This window comes from Macaca nemestrina, chromosome 7 (genome assembly GCF_043159975.1).
Source record: "Macaca nemestrina isolate mMacNem1 chromosome 7, mMacNem.hap1, whole genome shotgun sequence".
NCBI classification, from domain to species: Eukaryota; Metazoa; Chordata; class Mammalia; order Primates; family Cercopithecidae; genus Macaca; species Macaca nemestrina.
The window spans coordinates 34,083,324-34,103,123 of record NC_092131.1 but is presented as its reverse complement, the minus strand read 5'-3'; positions in this window follow the sequence as shown (position 1 = coordinate 34,103,123).

Genomic DNA, 19,800 nt, shown 5'->3' with positions numbered 1-19,800 from the left:
TGGGGCAAGATTGCACCACTGCACTCCAGCCTGGCGACAGAGCAAGACTCCGTCTCAAAAAAAAAAAAAAAAAAAAAAGAAAGAAAGAAAAAAATAGAATGAAAGAGATGCAGCCGGGTGCGGTGGCTCATGCCTGTAATGCCCACACTTTGGGAGGCTGAGGCAGGTGGACCATGAGGTCAGGAATTCAAGACCAGCCTGGCCAAGATGGTGAAACCCTGTCTCTACTAAAAATACAAAAAAAATGAGCTGGGTATGGTGGCAGGTGCCTGTAATCTCAGCTACTTGGGAGGCTGAGGCAGAGAATTGCTTGAACTCAGGAGGCAGAGGTTGCAGTGAGCCAAGATCATGCCACCGCACTCCAGCCTGGGTGACAGAGCGAGACTACGTCTCAAAAAAAAAAAAAAGGTAGAAAAACAATGAAAGAGATGCATTGTGGTGAATTCATACAATACAGCAATGAAAATGAGTGACCTACGGTGACAGCCAGTGAGTTAGTTGTTTGAATCCCACAAACATAACATTGAGGGAAAGAAGCATGATACAGAAGAATGTACACAGTGGGAATCCACACATATAAAATTCAAATACAGGTGTTAGATTATAAAGAATAAGAAGGAATTAACATAATGAAAGTTAGGATAATAGTAATTCTGATAGGAGGGAGATGGTTGTGATCACTCAGGGGATGCACAGGGAACTTCTTGGGTGCTGATTATTACTATTTATTTTATTTTTTCTTTTTGAGACAGGATCTTACTCTGTTACCCAGGATTGTGCAATGGCACAATCACAAGTCATTGCAACCTCAACCTTCCGGGCTCAAGTTATCCTCTCACCTTAGCCCTCCAAGTAGCTAGGACTACAGGTGCATGCCACCATGCCCAGCTAATTTGAAAATTTTTCATAGAGATAGGACATCACTGTGTTGCCCAGTCTGGTCTTGAACTTCTGGGCTCAAGCAGTCCTCTGGCTTCAGCCTCCCATTGTGCTGGGATTACAGGTATAAGCCGCCATGCTTGGCCATTATTATTTCTTGATCTGAGTGTTGGTTACACAGGGGGCTGCTTTGTAATTATTTTTTAAACTGTCCAAATATATTTTATTCATTTTTCTTTTTTCTCTTTTGTTTGAGACAGAGTCTCGCTCTGTCACCTAGGCTTGATGCAGTAGCTCTATCTCAGCTCATGCAACCTCCGCCTCCAGGGTTCAAGCAATTCTCCCGCCTCAGCCTCCCGAGTAGCTGGGACTACAGGTGTGTGCCACCATGCCCGGCTAATTTTTTGTATTTTTAGTAGAGACAGGGTTTTACCATGTTGGCCAGGCTGGTCTCGAACTCCTGACCTCAGGTGATCCGCCCGGCTAGGCCTCCCGAAGCGCTCAGATTAGAGGCGTGAGCCACTGTGCCCAGTCTTTTATGCATTTTTCTATATGTTTGTTGTATTTTACTATTTTGAAAAGCAAAAGTAAAGGAAGAAAAGGAGGGAAGGCAAAAGGTAAAAAGAAAGGAAGGAAGAAAAGGGAGAAAGGAGGGAGAGAAGAAAGGAAGGAAGGAAAGGAATGCCAGGTCCTCGAACCAGACCTCATTTGTTTGTATAGCTAATCCAGACAAGGTTCTGGGAGACCTGCAAGAGAAGTGGTCAGGTTTTTGGGACAAATGGCACATAGCATGTGTGAATAATCAACTGTGCTAGATACTGCCAAATAGTTTTCCAAGTGACTGAATCCAATGTATTCCCTCCCCAGCCATGTATGAGTTCCCATTGTTACACATCCTCTTTACCATTTGATATCATCAGATGTAAAGACATCTTATTGTTTTAAGTTGCATTATCCTGCTAGTTAGTGAAGATGAGCGTCTTTTATTTATTTATTTATTTATTTATTTATTTATTTTTTTTTTTTTTGAGACGGAGTCTTGCTCTGTCACCCAGGCTGGAGTGCAGTGGCCAGATCTCAGCTCACTGCAAGCTCCGCCTCCCGGGTTCACGCCATTCTCCTGCCTCAGCCTCCCGAGTAGCTGGGACTACAGGCACCCGCCACCTCGCCCGGCTAGTTTTTTGTATTTTTTAGTAGAGACGGGGTTTCACCGTGTTAGCCAGGATGGTCTCGATCTCCTGACCTCGTGATCCGCTCGTCTCGGCCTCCCAAAGTGCTGGGATTACAGGCTTGAGCCACCGCGCCCGGCCTATTTATTTATTTATTTATTTATTTATTTATTTATTTAGAGACGGGGTCTCGCTCTGTCACCCAGGCTGGAGTGCAGTGGCCGGATCTCAGCTCACTGCAAGCTCCGCCTCCCGGGTTTACGCCATTCTCCTGCCTCAGCCTCCCGAGTAGCTGGGACTACAGGCGCCCGCCACCTCGCCCGGCTAGTTTTTTGTATTTTTTAGTAGAGACGGGGTTTCACCGTGTTAGCCAGGATGGTCTCGATCTCCTGACCTCGTGATCCGCCCATCTCGGCCTCCCAAAGTGCTGGGATTACAGGCTTAAGCCACCGCGCCCGGCCGATGAGCGTCTTTTAAATATATTTTTCATCTTTTGTGAAATGTCTATTTTTTTCCAGTGGGTTGCTTTTTTTTTTTTCCTATTGATTCATTGGAGTATGCATTTTGGATATTAGGGCTTTGCTGGTTGAAAATGTCTTTTTGATGGCTTGTTGCCTGTGTTTTTATAAGTGGGAGGGGTGGAGGCAGCAGGGGCCCAACACCTCTGAATTCCTCTGCCCACTGTTTGGGTGCCTCGGGGAATTTGCTCAGCCTTCACGGGCAGCGGCTCCCCTTTCTGACGCAACTAGGAGTTCCTGGCACCATGACCAGCGGCCCTGCTCTCCCCTCAAGAGACAAGCTGCCCAAGAAGCCAGAAAGGCCCTTGTGAGAATGACAGTGTGTGTGCTGTGCACACAGGGCTTGTTTTGTGTTTTCTTCCCTCTACTCTCTTCCATTAGCAGAGAAAATGGAGTTTGGACGCTGTGTCAACCACGTAAACCTTTACTCATATATCAGTGCAGAAAAGAACAAAATAGGAAAGGACTTCGTGGTCGGCCAATTTCTGAAGCCCTTTTTACTAGCCTGGATTTTAATTCTAGAACACAATAGTAGGGGCTACCTAAGAACATTAATGCAGCTGTGCCAGGGCAGAGAGAGAAGTTCCCATCTTGCCAGGGGGCAGTCACATCACCTGCATCAGCATGTGAAGCCAACATGAAGAATGTCACTAATGGGCTTGGAGGTCATTAGCAACCCTGCCTAAAATACCTATCTGAATAAGGGACTGGCTCCCAGCAGGAAGTGAGAGGTAACTGAGTTTTTCTAATAGTCCGTTCCTATTATCCTATGTTAATTCTCCCTGAGAGGAGGCTTGGCTGGTAAGGAGGGAGTGGTGGATCCTGAATTTATGCTCATTTAAGCAATTAATTTTTGCATGTGACAGGGACAATAATTTTTGAGGTATAATTAGTCAGTTTCTCCCTGCCCCCCAATCCCATTCTTTCCCCAACCCCAACCTCTTGAGGAAACTCTTGGTTTGTGAGTCATTGAGACTCCGACATTTGTGCACCAGTACAGACTTGGGGGTGGGACTTGGGGGCACGCACCCACAGGGGCGCTGGAGCCTTTGGGGAACTGAAGAAAGATTTAAACAATTTCCTTAAGGGTGGAATTTTGAAGCTTGAGAACTTGCTATTGTTTCAATAAGGTAGCTCCTTCCTCAACTTCCTCAACCAACCCTCTGAAACAGATTTATTTTTGCTTTATTTGAGACAGGATCTCGCTCTGTTACCCAGGCTGGAGTGCAGTGGTCCCATCAAGGCTCACTGCAGCCTCAACCTCTTGGGTTCAAGTGATGCTTCTGCCTCCAACTGGCTGAGACTACACGCACATGCCATCACACCTGGCTAAGTTATATATGTCATATATATATAATATATATAAATATATATATGTGTATTTTTGTTTGTTTGTTTGTTTATTTTTGGTAGAGACAGGGTTTTGCCATGTTGCCCAGGCTTGGTCTTGAACTCCTGGGCTAAACAGATCCGCCTGCCTCGGCCTCCCAAAGTGCTGGGATTACAGAGTGAGCCACCGCACCCAGCCTGAGAGAGATTTAGTACAGGCTTTGTTACTTTCAAGGTTGTTTGGAGTCAAATTGGCATTTCTTTTGACCAAGATGCAGCACTGATGTAGGCCTTGGGAAGGAGATGGGAGCTCAGGTGTATTAGGGTGACACTGGTGTGTTTCTCTTTATCTGCTCAGCATCATCTTAAACACAAACAACACTTATTCATCTGGTATAGTTGAACAGGATGTAAAGTAATTGAAAACCTGGGACCTTTGGGATCACCCTTGAACTTCCCCACAGGCACAGCCAGAGGCCTGCTCCAACTCTAAGACCTGTGACTGCTCAGGTGTGAGTATCTCCCTGTTATACGTGAAGATGGTTTTTGAATCTAAGGGCAGATCTTTTTTTTTTTTTTTGAGACAGAGTCTCGCTCTTTTGCCAGGCTGGAGTGCAGTGGTGTGATCTCGGCTCACTGCAACCTCTGCCTCCCGGGTTCAAGCGATTCTCCTGCCTCAGCCTCCTAAGTAGCTGGGACTACAGTGCGTGCCACCGCTCCCAGCTAATTTTTGTATTTAGTAGAGATGGAGTTTCACCATGTTGGCCGGGATGATCTCAATCTCTTGACCTTGTGATCTGCCTGCCTTGGCCTCCCAAAGTGCTGGGATTATAGACGTGAGCCACCATGCCCAGCCAGGCGGATCTTTAAATTTAACTTTATCTGACCAGGTGCGGTGGCTCATGCCTGTAATCCCAGCACTTTGGGAGGCCGAGGCGGGCAGATCAATCACCTGAGGTCGGGGGTTTAAGACCAGCCTGGCCAACATGGCAAAAGCCCGTCTCCACTAAAAATACAAAAATTAGCTAGGCGTGGTGGTGGGCACCTGTAATCCCAGGAGGCGGAGGTTGCAGTGAGCCGAAATCATGCCACTGTACTCCAGCCTGGGTGACATCACTGACATTCCAGCCCCTGTCTCAAAAAATAAAATATAAATAAATACATTTAACTTTATCAGGTTCGGTCCATTGTTCCATCTTACGAGGTCTGTTTTAGGTTGGGTTTTCTCAGAAGCCAGCCCTGAAATAAGGATTTGATCCCAACACTTTGGGAGGCTGAGGCTGGAGGATTGATTAAACCCAGGAGTTTGAGACTCAGCCAGGGCAACATAGGGAGACCCTGTCTCTACAATTTTTTTTTTTTTTTAAATCAGCCAGGCATAGTGGCTCATGCCAGTAGTCCGAGCTATTTGGGATGCTGAGGCAGGAGAATTGCTTGAGCCCGGGAGGTCGAGGCTGCCGTGGGCCATGATCAGGCCACTGCACTCCAGCCTGGGTGACAGAGAGAGACCCTGTCTCAAAAAAAAAAAAAAAAAGGATTTGAATGCAAGTAGTTTATTTGGGAAGCATCCCAGGAAACATCCCTGGGATGGGAGCTGGAGGAATGGTGGGCCAAGTTGCTGCCCCACACCAAGGGAAGTCAGCAGGGCAGTCATGATGTATGTGAGGCTTTCAGAGCATTATGGCCACTGCTTCACTTCTGCCATCCAAATCACATGCAATCTTTCACTTGTAGCCAAGCCTAACTCATACACTATGGGGGAGGGAATTCTGGGAAATGTAGTTCCAGTTGAGCTATATCTGCACAACTTCACTGATGAATGCACAGAGAAAACCAGTCTCAGCACCCAGGGCCAGACCTGCAGAACAGGTATTTTGTTTTCCATATCAATTGAGTTACTGCCTCTCTGTCCCAGTCAGACAGGCAGGCAAATATTTAACTTTGGTCATTTCTAATGTTTGGCACCTTGCAATCAGGCAAAGATTCCACAGTCTTATCCAATTCCAAGTTGAAGGTGACCTTCTTACAGTGAGTCCTGCCTGGCTGTTGAAGATCCCTGCGGAGACATTGTCCCTTTCCCAGTAGCCCCTTCAGATCTGCTGACACCTTCGTTTCTACGCCCACTTGAGACATGAGACTTGTTTGCAAGACTGAGGGCCCCAATTCCTTTCCTTTCTGGGGCTTTGCCACCTCCTTGGGGCCCTGCCAGGAAAACAGGACTAAAGGAAATATGTTCCTTTCAACTTTTTTTTTTTTTTTGAGATGCAGTCTCACTCTGTTGCCCAGACTGGAGTGCAGTGGCGCCATCTCAGCTCATTGCAACCTCCGCCTCCTGGGGTCAAGCAATTCTCCTGCCTCAACCTCCTGAATAGCTGGGATTACAGGTGCCCACTACCATGCCTGGCTAAATTTTGTATTTTTAGTGGAGACGGGGTTTTGCCATGTTGGTCAGGCTGGTCTCGAGCTCCTAGCCTCAAGTGATCCATCCGCCTCAGCCTCCCAAAAATTAGGATTATGGGCATGAGCACCTGGCCCCCTTCAATTTTCTTAAAGTCACTTCTGTAAAACTCTTGAATCTTTCTTTTTCTCCTCCTTGCATTTATATCACAAACCTCCTACATTCTCCCAAGGACCTGGTAAAAAAGGACAGAAAAGATTATCTCTCTTTTCCTGTTCATCTGTCTTTTGTTATAGGGGGGTCAGCCAAGAACCTAGCAATGAGTGATGAAAGATATTACTTTTCTCCCCTACAGAGGCATAAATAAAAAAGATAAATTAAAAAAAAAGACAAGTTCAATGGATCTCACAAGCATGGCCGCCTGTATACCAGGCCCACACAGGCTGGGAAGCACCAAAGCATCTAGATTTAAGGAAAGTCTTGTCAGACCTCTGGGTCTAAACAAGCTGCAGAATTAAAGGTAGCCCAGGGAGGCTGACTTTAATAAAGTCAATCCAGGAAGAAAAAGCAGCAAGCTTTCAGGTGTTCCAATGATGCAACATGCCTTGAGCTGGATTTTATGCTGTTATTTACAATAAGAGGTGAGGTACTGTGTGTACATATATGCTTAGTATGTGGAGACTGTGTGGGCACTGGGCATCTAAGACAAGGATTTCAGCAACTGTTACAGCACATAGAACATAGACAGTCTTGGCCAGGCCCGGTGGCTTACACCTGTAAACCCAGCACTTTGGGAGGCCAAGGTGGGTGGGTCACCTGAGATCAGGAGTCCTAGACCAGCCTGGCTAACATGATGAAACCCCATTTCTACTAAAAATACAAAAAATTAGCCCGGCATGGCGATGGGCACCTGTAATCCCAGCTACTCAGGAGGGTGAGGTAGAGAATCGCTGGAACCCAGGAGGCAGAGGTTGCAATGAGCCGAGATCACACCACTGCACTCTTGCCTGGGCAACAAGAGTGAAACTATGTCTCTCTCACACACACACACAAATAATAATTTTTAAAAAGGCCAGGCACGGTGGCTCACGCCTGTAATCCCAGCACTTTGGGAGGCTGAGGTGGGTGGATCAAGAGGTCAGGAGATCGAGACCATCCTGGCTAACACAGTGAAACCCCATGTCTACTAAAAAAAAAAAATTACAAAAAATTAGCTGGGCATGGTGGCGGGCACCTGTAGCTGCAGCTACTCATGAGGCTGAGGCAGGAGAATGGCGCGAACCCGGAAGGCGGAGCTTGCAGTGAGCCAAGATTGCGCCACTGCACTCCAGCCTGGGTGACAGAGTGAGACTCCATCCCAAAAAAAAAGAAAAAAAAAAAAAGAACATAGCCATGTTGGATGACTATATGATCAGTAGAAACCCACTGTCCCCTAAAGAGCTACTTAACAAGAGTTTCTTCTTGCTGAGCCTTAAATTATAAAACTCTTTAATAATTCACTCGCAGCAATATCACTTCAGACACACAAAACACTTACATCTTTATTCATGTGTTCATTACCCGCTTTGGTGATGCACCTGTCATTTAGCTGTTTCTCAAGATGATGTTCAACAGTTGGCTGCTTATTAGTCCTTTTTCAACTAGTTCCTGAAAATAGTGGCTTAATTGAATGTTCTCCCTGCAAGTAATTTCCTACTATTGTCAAGGATTTGGTTGCGCGTTGTGTTTTAGACTAGTCGCACTTGACACCCCTTTCAGTTCATCTTCATTTCTGACATTGTTTTGCATAGCCCTCTCCTCCCCCGTTCAAGGTACATCTTCTGCCTCCCACACACCCCAACACATCTCAGTGGCACTATGCTATCTGTCAGAGGATATTATTGCAATACCAGCCTAATGGAGTTTGTGTTCAGGTTGGTGAAATGATGAAATCAACTGAAAGAGGTATGTTCACAGCAGTGTTTATTAAGGAAATCAGAAGAAATGGAGAATGGGCCAGGCACGGTAGCCCATGCCTGTAACCCCAGCGCTTTGGGAGGCTGAGGTGGGTGGATCACCTGAGGTCAGGAGTTCGAGACCAGCCTGGCCAATATAGTGAAACCCTGTCTCTGCTAAAAATACAAAAAATTAGCTGAGTGTAGTGGCTTGTGCCTGTAGTCTCAGCTACTCTGGAGGCTGAGGCACGAGAATTCCTTGAACCTGAGAGGTGGCGGTTGCAGTGAGCTGAGATCATGCCACGGCACTCCAGCCTGAAAAAAAAGAAGAAGAAGAAATGGAGAATGACTACAGTCGTGAACAGATAAGTGGTGAAACACCTGAGTTTGCTGTTCATGTGACACGTGTTGTTCACATGCACACCAGTGACTGTAGGGAAGGAAACATGCTTCCCTCAACTCTTCTAGGCTCTTTGGCTGGTCTGTGAATGTAATTGACATAAGACATTAACAGGAGAAACACAATTTTATGTATGTATGTATGTATGCACAGGAGTCCCTCAAAAATATAAGACGCAGGGAAGAGGCCAGATGATCCAGATTTGGGTATCATCCTCAGCTATGGAAAGGAATAGGGTTTGGGGCTTCTGGAGATAAGGTAGAGACAAATGATGGGAATGTATCTATTTTACATATTATGTAATATTACAGTATATACTATATACTACAGGTTGAATATCCTTTATTCAAAATGTGTGGGACCAGAGTGTTTTAATATGGGAACGTGAGGGGAGAAAATGTATGGGTAGGGGCGGGTGCAATGGCTCACACCTGTAATCCCAGCACTTTGGGAAGTGGAGGTGGGTGGATCACCTGAGGTCAGGAGTTTGAGACCAGTCTGACCAACATGGTGAAACCCCCGTCTCTACTAAAAGTACACAAATTAGCCGGGCAAGGTGGCTCACACCTGCAATCCCAGCCCTTTGGGAGGCTGAGGCGGGTGGATCACAAGGTCAGGAGATAGAGACCATCCTGGCTAACACAGTGAAACCCCGTCTCTACTGAAAATACAAAAAATTAGCCAGGCGTGGTGGTGGGCACCTGTAGTCCCAGCTACTCAGCAGGCTGAGGCAGGGGAATGGTGGGAACCCGGGAGGCGGAGCTTGCAGTGAGCTGAGATCGTGCCACTGCACTCCAGCCTGGGTGACAGAGCGAGACTCCGTCTCAAAAAAAAAAAAAAAAAAAAAAAAAAAAAAAATATATATATATATATATATATATGGAAATTCTGTAAGTTTTTGTTTTGTTTTTGTTTTTGGGGGGGGACAGGGCCTTGCTTTGTCACCCAGGCTGGAGTGGTACAATCATAGCTCAGCATAACCTCAATCTCCTGGGATCAAGCAATCTTCCCATCTTTGCCTCCTGAGTAGCTGGGACTACAGGGGTGTGTCACCACACTTGGCTAATATTTTTTAAGATTTTCTGTAGCGACAGGGTCTCACTATGTTGCCCAGGCTGGTCTTGAACTCCTGGCCTCAAGTGATCCTCCCACCATGGCTTACCAAACTGCTGGGATTACAGGCATGAGCCACTGTGCACAAATTCTATATGTTTTTATGTCAAGGAATTTGAACTACTCATGTGCAGATATATATACATACATATATAAGGCATAGAGTAGTGTTTATGATGTGTATCTACATCATCATATGGATGTATACATATAAATAAAGTTATTACTTAACAAAATACCACCCAGTCACATGTGGTAACTTCTTAGGACTGAATTCTGGCCACAGCAAGAGAGCATGGTAGCAAATGTCAATGGGAGACGGAAATTAAAGAGCTTTTGCAAGTGCCAAGAGTCATCACAATTGAAACTGGTTGATAACAATGCATGCTGAGGTATGGATTGGCAGCTCTCCTAAACCACAAGCTCTTGCCCACTATTTCTTCAGTAACCAACAGGAAAAAGGGAATAGCTAGGGACAGATATCAGGAAGTCCCCCCTGGACTATAAGAAGGGTGTCTCATAGGATTGGTGGAGCAGCTAGAGGAGAAACAGCAGCTATTATATTTAAAAGAAGTGTTTGAATGCATATGATGCTAGGGCTTATCTACTCCTGGGTTCTCAAGAATTGAACCTAGAAAAAGGAAAATGCAAAGAACAGCAGCTAAGGTTGTTCCTACAGCTCATGCTTTTACTCTGAAGGTTTCTCCTCTAAGCTGTAATTTAGCCCAACTCCTGTTTCAAGATTCTTATGAGGCTAGGTGCTGTGGCTCACACCTGTAATCCTAGCACTCTGGGAGGCCGAGGCAGGCCGATCACTTGAGGTCAGGAGTTCAAGACCAGCCTGACCAACATGGTGAAACCCCATCTCTACAAAAAAAAAAAAAAAAAAAAAAAAAGCTGGGCATGGTGGCACACACCTGTAATCCTAGCTGCTCAGGAGGCTGAGGCAGGAGAAACACTTGAGCCCCAGCAGCAGAAGTTGCAGTGAGCCGAGATCATACCACTGCTCTCCAGCCTGGGCGACAGAGCAAGAGTCTGTCTCAAAAAAAAAAAAAAAAAAAAAAGAATCTTGTGAAATGACAAGATCACAAGTAAGAGTGTTATTATTGCAATAATGTACGCTTCATTTTTCCACTACTGAAGGAGAAAACTCTCTGGGGAGTGAAAATCAACACTCAATTTAACAATGGTGCTGCGTAGAAATTCACATCAATATATAAAACCAACTTAGTTTAAAAAAATCCAGATAAAATGAAATGGGCCATGATAATGGTATAGTCTTTCAATGATGGGTCTCATGTTATGAGGATTATATATTATTTCCTAAATGTTGATTAAGGTTCTCAAAACCACTGGTGATAAATAGAGGGGTAGCTGTTTCATAGATGAGAAAATTAAGACAAGAGAGACTCTATGACTGACCCAGAGATGAATGAGAAGTCACAAAGAAGATGCAGAACTGAATTTCTGATCTCAACTGCTTATCGAATACTTTCCCTTTTCTTTTCTTTTTTCTTTTTCCTCCCTCCCTTCCTTCCTTCCTTCTCCCTTCCTTCCTTCCTTCCTTCCTTCCTTCCTTCCTTCCTTCCTTCCTTCCTTCCTTCCTTCCTTTGTTTTCTTTTATTTCTTTCTTCCCTGCCCCTTTTTTTTCTTTTGAGACACGGTCTCGCTCTGTCGTCCAGGCTAGAGAACAGTGGGGTGATTACAGCTAACTGCAGCCTTGACCTCTTGGGCTCGAGCGAGTCACCTACATCAGCCTCCCAAGTAGCTGTGACTACAGGCACACACCACCACGCTTGGCTAATTTTGTTCATTTTTTGTATAGACAAGGTCTCACTATGTTTCCCAGGCTGGTCTCAAACTCCTGAGCTCAAATGAAACTCCCACCTTGGCCTCCCAAAGTGCTAGGATTACAGGTGTGAGCCACTGCACTCAGCGTATCTAATGCCTTTGAAACCTTGACCACAGAGCTTGAAAGTCTTACTGAGATAATGCAGACAACTTGAATTAGGAGAAGAGTCCCAGATTTTCCATTGAATTTACAAATATATCTTGTACTTTTTATATATGTCAAAGATTATGCTAGGCACTGTGGCTCTAAAATGAGTAAGAGGCTGGGAGCAGTGGCTCACGCCTGTAATTCCAAAACTTTGGGAGGCTGAAGTGGGAGGATTGCGTGAGGCCAGGAGTTTGAGAACAGCCTGGGCAGTATGCAAGACTCTGTCTCTATAAAAAATAATTTTCCCTAGGTCTTTGGGTCTTCATTTCTGAAGTCCTCCTGTATCTTGTAAAACCTTGATTAGCCCTGGCACGGTGGCTCATGCCTGTAATCCCAGCACTTTGGGAGGCCAAGGTGGGCAGATCACCTGCGGTCAGGAGTGCGAGACCAGCCTGGCCAACATGGTGAAACCCCATCTCTACTAAAAATATGAAAATTAGCTGGGCATGGTGGCGGGTGCCTGTAATCCCAGCTACTCCAGAGACTGAGGTAGGAGAATCACTTAAACCTGGGAGGCAGAGGTTGCAGTGAACTGAGATTGCACCACTTCACTCCAGCCTGGGCAACAGAGTGAGACTCTGTCTAAAAAAAAACAAGCAAACAACAAAAAACCCCATCTTGATTAAATAAATTTGTTATGCTTTTTTCTCTTGTTAATTTGTCTGTTTTTATGGGAGTGTCAGGCATATCACACCTTTCCACCCCTACGATTATTATACAAGTCCTAGACATGTATCCATAGAAACAGTACATGAAAAGAAAGACAGAGGTGATCAACAGATGGCAGCAAATTAAAGAAATTGGAAAAAATATTCTAGGATGGGTAGCTTTATTAGTCACTATGAAAATATAAGATAGGCGGGACACGGTGGCTCACACCTGTAATCCCAGCACTTTGGGAGGCTGAAGTGGGCGGATCACGAGGTCAAGAGATGGAGACCATCCTGGCCAACATGGTGAAACCCTGTCTCTACTAAAAATACAAAACTTAGCCGGGCGCGGTGGCTCAAGCCTGTAATCCCAGCACTTTGGGAGGCCGAGACGGGCGGATCACAAGGTCAGGAGATGGAGACCATCCTGGCTAACACGGTGAAACTCTGTCTCTACTAAAAAATACAAAAAACTAGCTGGGTGAGGTGGCAGGCGCCTGTAGTCCCAGCTACTCGGGAGGCTGAGACAGCAGAATGGCGTAAACCCGGGAGGCAGAGCTTGCAGTGAGCTGAGATCCGGCCACTGCACTCCAGCCTGGGCGACAGAGTGAGACTCCGTCTCAAAAAAAAAAAAAAATTACAAAATTTAGCTGGGTGTGGTGGCACGCACCTGTAGTCCCAGCTACTTGGGAGGCTGAGGCAGGAGAATCACTTGAACCCAGGAGGCAGAGGTTGCAGTGAGCTGAGATCATGCCACTGCACTCCAGCCTGGTGTCAGAGTGAGATTTCATCTCAAAAAAAAAAAAAAAAGAAAAAGAAAAAGAAAAGAAGATAGCTTAATTTGCTATTTTAAAAACTAACCAAGTTATTCTATCTTGGGTAAATAATAACTTTTCTTTTTTTTTCTCTGTACAATGAGGAAGTTTAATTAGATCAGAGTTTCTCAGAAAAATTTTTTTAAGGCCGGGCGCGGTGGCTCACGCCTGTAATCCCAGCACTTTGGGAGGCCGAGGCAGGCGGATCACAAGGTCAGGAGATCGAGACCACGGTGAAACCCCGTCTCTACTAAAAATACAAAAAATTAGCCGGGTGCGGTTGTGGGCTCCTGTAGTCCCAGCTACTCGGGAGGCTGAGGCAGGAGAATGGCGTGAACCCGGGAGGCGGAGCTTGCAGTGAGCCGAGATCGCGCCACTGCACTCCAGCCTGGGCGACAGAGCGAGACTCCGTCTCAAAAAAAAAAAAAAAAAAAAAAAGAAAAATTTTTTTAAAGCCAATGCTTTTTTTTTTTTTTTTTTTTTTTTTTACAATACTACCCCCCCTTTTATTTTTATTTTACTATTTCTATAGTTTTTAGAGATGGGGTCTTGCTGTGTTGCCCAGGCTAGAGTACAGTGACTATTCACAGGCACCATCACAGTGCACTGTAGCCCCAAATTCCTGGGCTCAAGTGATTCTCCTGTCTCAACTTCCCAAGTAACTGGAACTAGAGACATACATCACCACGTCTGGCTGTGACAATGTCTCTTTTGAATCACACAGAAATGTCAAGTCTTTCTCTAAAATTATTTGGAATTCATAAAATAAACAAACAGATTTCTCATAATAACCAAGTGAGGAGATTGGTACATCCAATCAACCCCCATTAGAAAAACAAAAAACAGCTCTAAAGCTGGACAAAATTAACATAAGCAACCCTTTTGTGCTCCAGAAATTGACCAAAAGCATACAACAATGAGAAGCATTTATGCTTGAACACTGAACTTTAGGTAAGAATCAGAGGGATCTGAGGTATTCTGACCTGGGGCTACTCCCATTTCCCTACCACCACTCCAGCTGAATATGTGGAGGTTCTGCCAGGGCAGGGCAGGTCATGAAGACTGGCAGCTTTTTTGCTGTGATGGAAGGGTGATGCTTTATTTGGAGCAGTGGGCAATGTCAATGCTTAGAGCTATTGTCAGTGGAAGTGACTTCTCTGAGGTCGGTGAGCAGGAGAAGGCCAACAGCCTGGTTCTATGAGCCTGTTGTGGTTGGGGCAAGCATATTCCTAGCTGGGGCAGAATGCATGCATAGTGGAGACCAAAGAGGGGCCAACCTATTCACACATGCCTAGCTGACACTGGAGCTGTGCATATGTATGTAAGAGACTCAAAAAGGCCCTGTAGAAAGGAAAACATGGAACATACTTGAAGACAGTCTCCACTTTGAATGTACTCCCCTAAACATACACAGATCCATCAGCATACGACAAAAGACTCACTAGCCCAGTCTGGAGTGCAATGGCACGATCTCGGCTCTCTGCAGCCTCCGCCTCGCATATTCAAGCGATTCTCCCACCTCAGCCTCCCGAGTAGCTGGGAGTATAGGCAGGCGCCACCACGACTGGCTAATTTTTGTATTTTTGGTAGAAACAGGGTTTTACCATGTTGGCCAGGCTAATATCAAATTATTGGCCTCAAGTGATCTGCCCACCTCAGCCTCCCAAAATGCTGGGATTACAGGTGTCAGCCACCATGCCCCACTGTTTCACTCCTAATATCACTGCCACCTATTTCCCTACATCCCTTATAGGTAGCCACCTTTGTTGTTTTTGGTTTATGTTTCCTGATTCTTTTAATAAAAACAAGCATATATATATATACACACACACACACACATATATATACACATATATATATTCTACTTTTTTTTGTTTTTTTGAGACAGGGTCTTGTTTCATTGGCCAGGCTAAAGTGCAGTGGCATGATCACGGCTCACTGCAGCCTCGACCTCCCAGGCTCAAGCCATTCTCCAACATCAGCCTCCTGAGTACCTGGGACCACAGGTACACACTACCACACCCAACTAATTTTTGTATTTTTTAGAGTAGAGATGGGGTTTCACCTTTTTGCCCAGGCTGGTCTTGAATTCCTGGGCTCAAGCGATCCATCCACCTCGACCTCCCAAAGTGCTAGGAGTATAGGTGTGATGAGCCACTGAGCCTGGCCCATATGTATGTTTTCTTATTTTCCTTCCTTTCTTGCACAAATGTAACATACTACATATGATTATTTGCACTTTACTTTTTTCACTTAGTAATATTTCTTGGAGGCCAGGCGTGGTGGGTCATACCTGTAATCCTGGCATTTTGGGAAGCCGAGGTGGGAGGATCACTAGAGCTCAGGAGTTCAAGGCTACAGTGAGCTATGATCATGTGACTGCATTCCAGCCTGGGCAGAGTGAGACCCTGTTTCTATAAAAAACCCGGCCTTCATATCAGTCCATAATGATCTGTCTTGAATTTTTTTGTATAGCTTGATGGTATTTTACTAGGTGGATGTATCATAGCTTATTTAACCAATCTCTTACACTTGGACACTTAACGTAGTTGCCAATATTTTACCATGATAAATAATGCTGCAACAAATAACCTTGAACATATCTGTCTCTATCTATCTTCAAGGTAAGTTTCTAGAAGCGAAATTGCGGCGTTGAAGGATAAATGCATATATAGTTTATTAGTTGCCAAATTCCCCTCATTGAGATTGTTCCAATTTTCATTCCCAGCAATAATAAATGTGGACTAGTCTGAAGGTTGTGAGCTATATCAATTGACTGTTCAGTTACAGATTGAACTCCTTGTTCTACTCTTTCTTCCTTCTTACAACTGCGCTTGACTAGTCTTTAATAATAATAATAATAGGGCTGGGCGCGGTGGCTCACGCCTATAATCCCAGCACTTTGGGAAGCTGAGGTGGGCGGATCACCTGAGATCGGGAGTTTGAGACCAGCCTGACCAACATATAGGAACCCCATCTCTACTAAAATTACAAAATTAGCCAAGCATGGTGGCGGGCGCCTGTAATCCCAGCTACTCAGGAGGCTGAGACAGGAGAATCCCTTGAGACCAGGAGTTTGAGACCAGCCTGGCCAACATTGTGAAACCCTGTCTCTACTAAAAATATGAAAATTAGCCAGGCATGGTAGCGTGCACCTGTAATTCCAGCTACTTGGGAGGCCGAGGCATGAGAATCGCTTGAGTGAGCTGAGACTGTGCCACTGCACTCCAGCCTGGGCAACAGAACAAGACTGTCTCAAAAAAAAAAAAAAAAAAAAAGCATGCTTGGAAGTGGATTCTTCCCCAGCTGAGTCTTCTTAATGAGACCACAGCCCAGCCCAGACTGGCAGCTTGACTACAGAGACCTTGAGCCAGAAGTATCCAGCTAAACTGTGCCTGGCTTCCTGATCCTTCAAAACTCTGAGATAATAACATAAAAGTTCATAGTTTTTGTTTGTTTGTTTTTTGAGATGGAGTCTAGCTCTGTCACCCAGGCTGGAGTGCAGTGGCACAGTCTTGGCTCACTGCAATCTCTGACTCCCGGGTTCAAGTGATTCTCGTGCCTCAGCCTCCCGAGTAGCTGGGATTATAGGCGCCTGCCACCACACCCAGCTAATTTTTGAATTTTTAGTAGAGATGTGGTTTCACTGTTTTGGCCAGGCTGGTCTCGAACTCCTGACCTCGTGAACCGCCTGCCTCGGCCCCTACAAAGTGCTGGGATTACAAGCATGAGCCACTGAAAAGTTCGTTGTTTTAAACCACTAAGTTTTGGGGGTAATTTGTTTGTAGCAATAGATAACGATACAACAGCCAATCTTCAAAGGTTTTTCTTTCAAGGTTATTTTCACTTGGCATGCAAGAATTTCTAAACCTCTAAGAGTTTTTAAGCTCTCTTTCCTGAAATTATGCTTCAAAGGACAGATATATTAAGGGGGAACAAAAAAAAGGTTGATCACATTTATAAATGTCCATACAAGTTGGTAATCATATGAATGTTCTTAATTTAACAACTTATATGGTTAGAGTCTTTGAAATGATTTTATGATACAGAAATGTCTCTTTCCATCAGTAACTGCAGGGGAGAGGAGAAATCTCATTTATCTCTTTCTGGGACTCTTTTTGTTAATTTTGTTTTTTTTTTTTTTTTTTTTTTTGAGACAGAGTCTCGCTCTGTCGCCCGGGCTGGAGTGCAGTGGCCGGATCTCAGCTCACTGCAAGCTCCGCCTCCCGGGTTCACGCCATTCTCCTGCCTCAGCCTCCCGAGTAGCTGGGACTACAGGCGCCCACCACCGCGCCCGGCTAATTTTTTGTATTTTTTAGTAGAGACGGGGTTTCACCGTGTTAACCAGGATGGTCTCGATCTCCTGACCTCGTGATCCGCCCGTCTCGGCCTCCCAAAGTGCTGGGATTACAGGCTTGAGCCACCGCGCCCGGCTCTTTTTGTTAATTTTGAAGAGTTGGTATTTTTAAGGTCAGGCTCTGGATTTCATTAGTCAACATTATAAGTAAAATGTAGGCTAGTAGAGCTAAATTTTACTGGCAGAAGTGGAGGAGGAAATATGGCCGGGTGCAGTGGCTCACGCCTGTAATCCAAGCACTTTGGGAGGCCGAGGCAGGTGGATCACTTGAGGTCAGGAGTTCAAGACCAGCTTCGCCAACATAGTAAAACTCTGTATCTACTAAAAATACAAAAATTAGCCAGGCATGGTGGTGGGTGCCTGTAGTCCCAGCTACTTGGGAGGCTGAGGCAGGAGAATCACTTGAACCTGGGAAGCAGAGGTTGCAGTGAGCCAAGATCCCGCCACTGCACTACAGCCTGGGTGATAAAATGAGACTCCATCTCAAAAAAAATTAAAATAAATAAATAAATAAACTTTTGTTTAATAGCAGTGAAATAGGGAGTTTATTGCATTCAAGCCCCTAAAGAGATCAGTCATACCAATAGGAGGTACAGGGGAGAAAATTATGCTTTGCAATTTTGAGATACATTACCCACAGTGACTTTAACTAAAGGCAGTGGGAGAAACTTCAGGTCCAACAGAGGAAAACTCTGACTGGCCATGTTAGTTCCAAGCTCCCCGTGGAGTTCAACTTCTCCTGTTGCCCAGTCCTGCTTTCTTCCTCTTCCTCCTGTAAGTATTGAGTCAAAAGGTATTCCGTAATAGACATCCTGCATACCAAACTCCCCATCAGAGTCTGCTTTCCAGAGAACCCACCTTGTAATAGGCAGAAATATGACCTTTTTCTAAATACTCAATTTTTATGAAAAAGCATTTATTTAAGCTTGAGTGTCACAGGATTCAGTTACAGCATTCTTTTTTTTTCCTTTTTCTTTCTTTTTTGTTTTTTTGAGATGGAGTCTTGCTCTGTCGCCCAGGCTGGAGTGCAGTGGCATGATCTGGGCTCACTGCAACCTCTGCCTCCCAGGTTCAAGCCATTCTTTGGCCTCAGCCTCCTGCGTAGCTGGGATTACAGGTGCTTGCTAACACGCCCGGCTAATTTTTTGTAGTTTTATTTGTATTTGTATGTTTGTATTTTGTATTTTTAGTGGAGCAGGGTTTCATGATGTTGGCCAGGCTGGTCTCGAACTCCTGACCTCATGTGATCCGCCCACCTCAGCCTCCCAAAGTGCTGGGATTACAGGCATGAGCTTCTGAGCCTAGCCAGGTGCGGTTTTTATCTCCTACCTTGTTCTGTTATTTCTTTACGATGTATGTTTGGGTATGAATTTGTGTCATTATGAACAATTATCACCTCCATGGAAAAATGTTTTATTTAGCATCCAATAATCTTTGATATTGCACTGTCATATATCATGCAGGTTGGTCAAACTTGAATGATTTCTCATAAGTAATTTGCTATCATATGAAGTTATTTTCATTTAAAAATAATTTAATGAATAAAAAAACTAAAACATAATTTAATGAGTATACAAACATATCAGATTAAGTATTTATATTTATTTATTTTATTTTTTTATTTTTTTGAGACTGAGTCTCGCTCTGTCGCCCAGGCTGGAGTGCAGTGGCGCAATCTCCGCTCACTGCAAGCTCTGCCTCCTGGGTTCATGCCATTCTCCTGCCTCAGCCTCCAGAGTAGCTGGGACTGCAGGCGCCTACCACCACACCTGGCTAATTTTTTTGTATTTTTAGTAGAGACGGGGTTTCACCGTGTTAGCCAGGATGGTCCCAATCTCCTGACCTCGTGATCCGCCTGCCTCGGCCTCCCAAAGTACTGGGATTACAGGCGTGAGACACTGCGCCTGGCCAAGTAGTTATATTTATTACGCTTTTTTTTTTTTTTTTTTTTAAGAGACAGAATCTCATTCTGTTGCCTAGGCTGGAGTGCAGTGGTGCAAACACAGCTCGCTGCAGCCTCGCCCCCCTGGGCTCAAGTGATCCTCCTACCTTCGCCTCCCAAGTAGCTGAGACAACAGGCACGTGCATCATACCAGGCTAATTTTTAAAATTTATGTAGAGGTGGGTTTTGTCATGTTGCCTAGGCTGGTGTTGAACTCCTGGGCTTAATTGATCTTCCTACCTCTCAGCCTCCCAAAGTTCTGGGATTACAGGTTTGAGTCACAGTGCCTGGACTTTT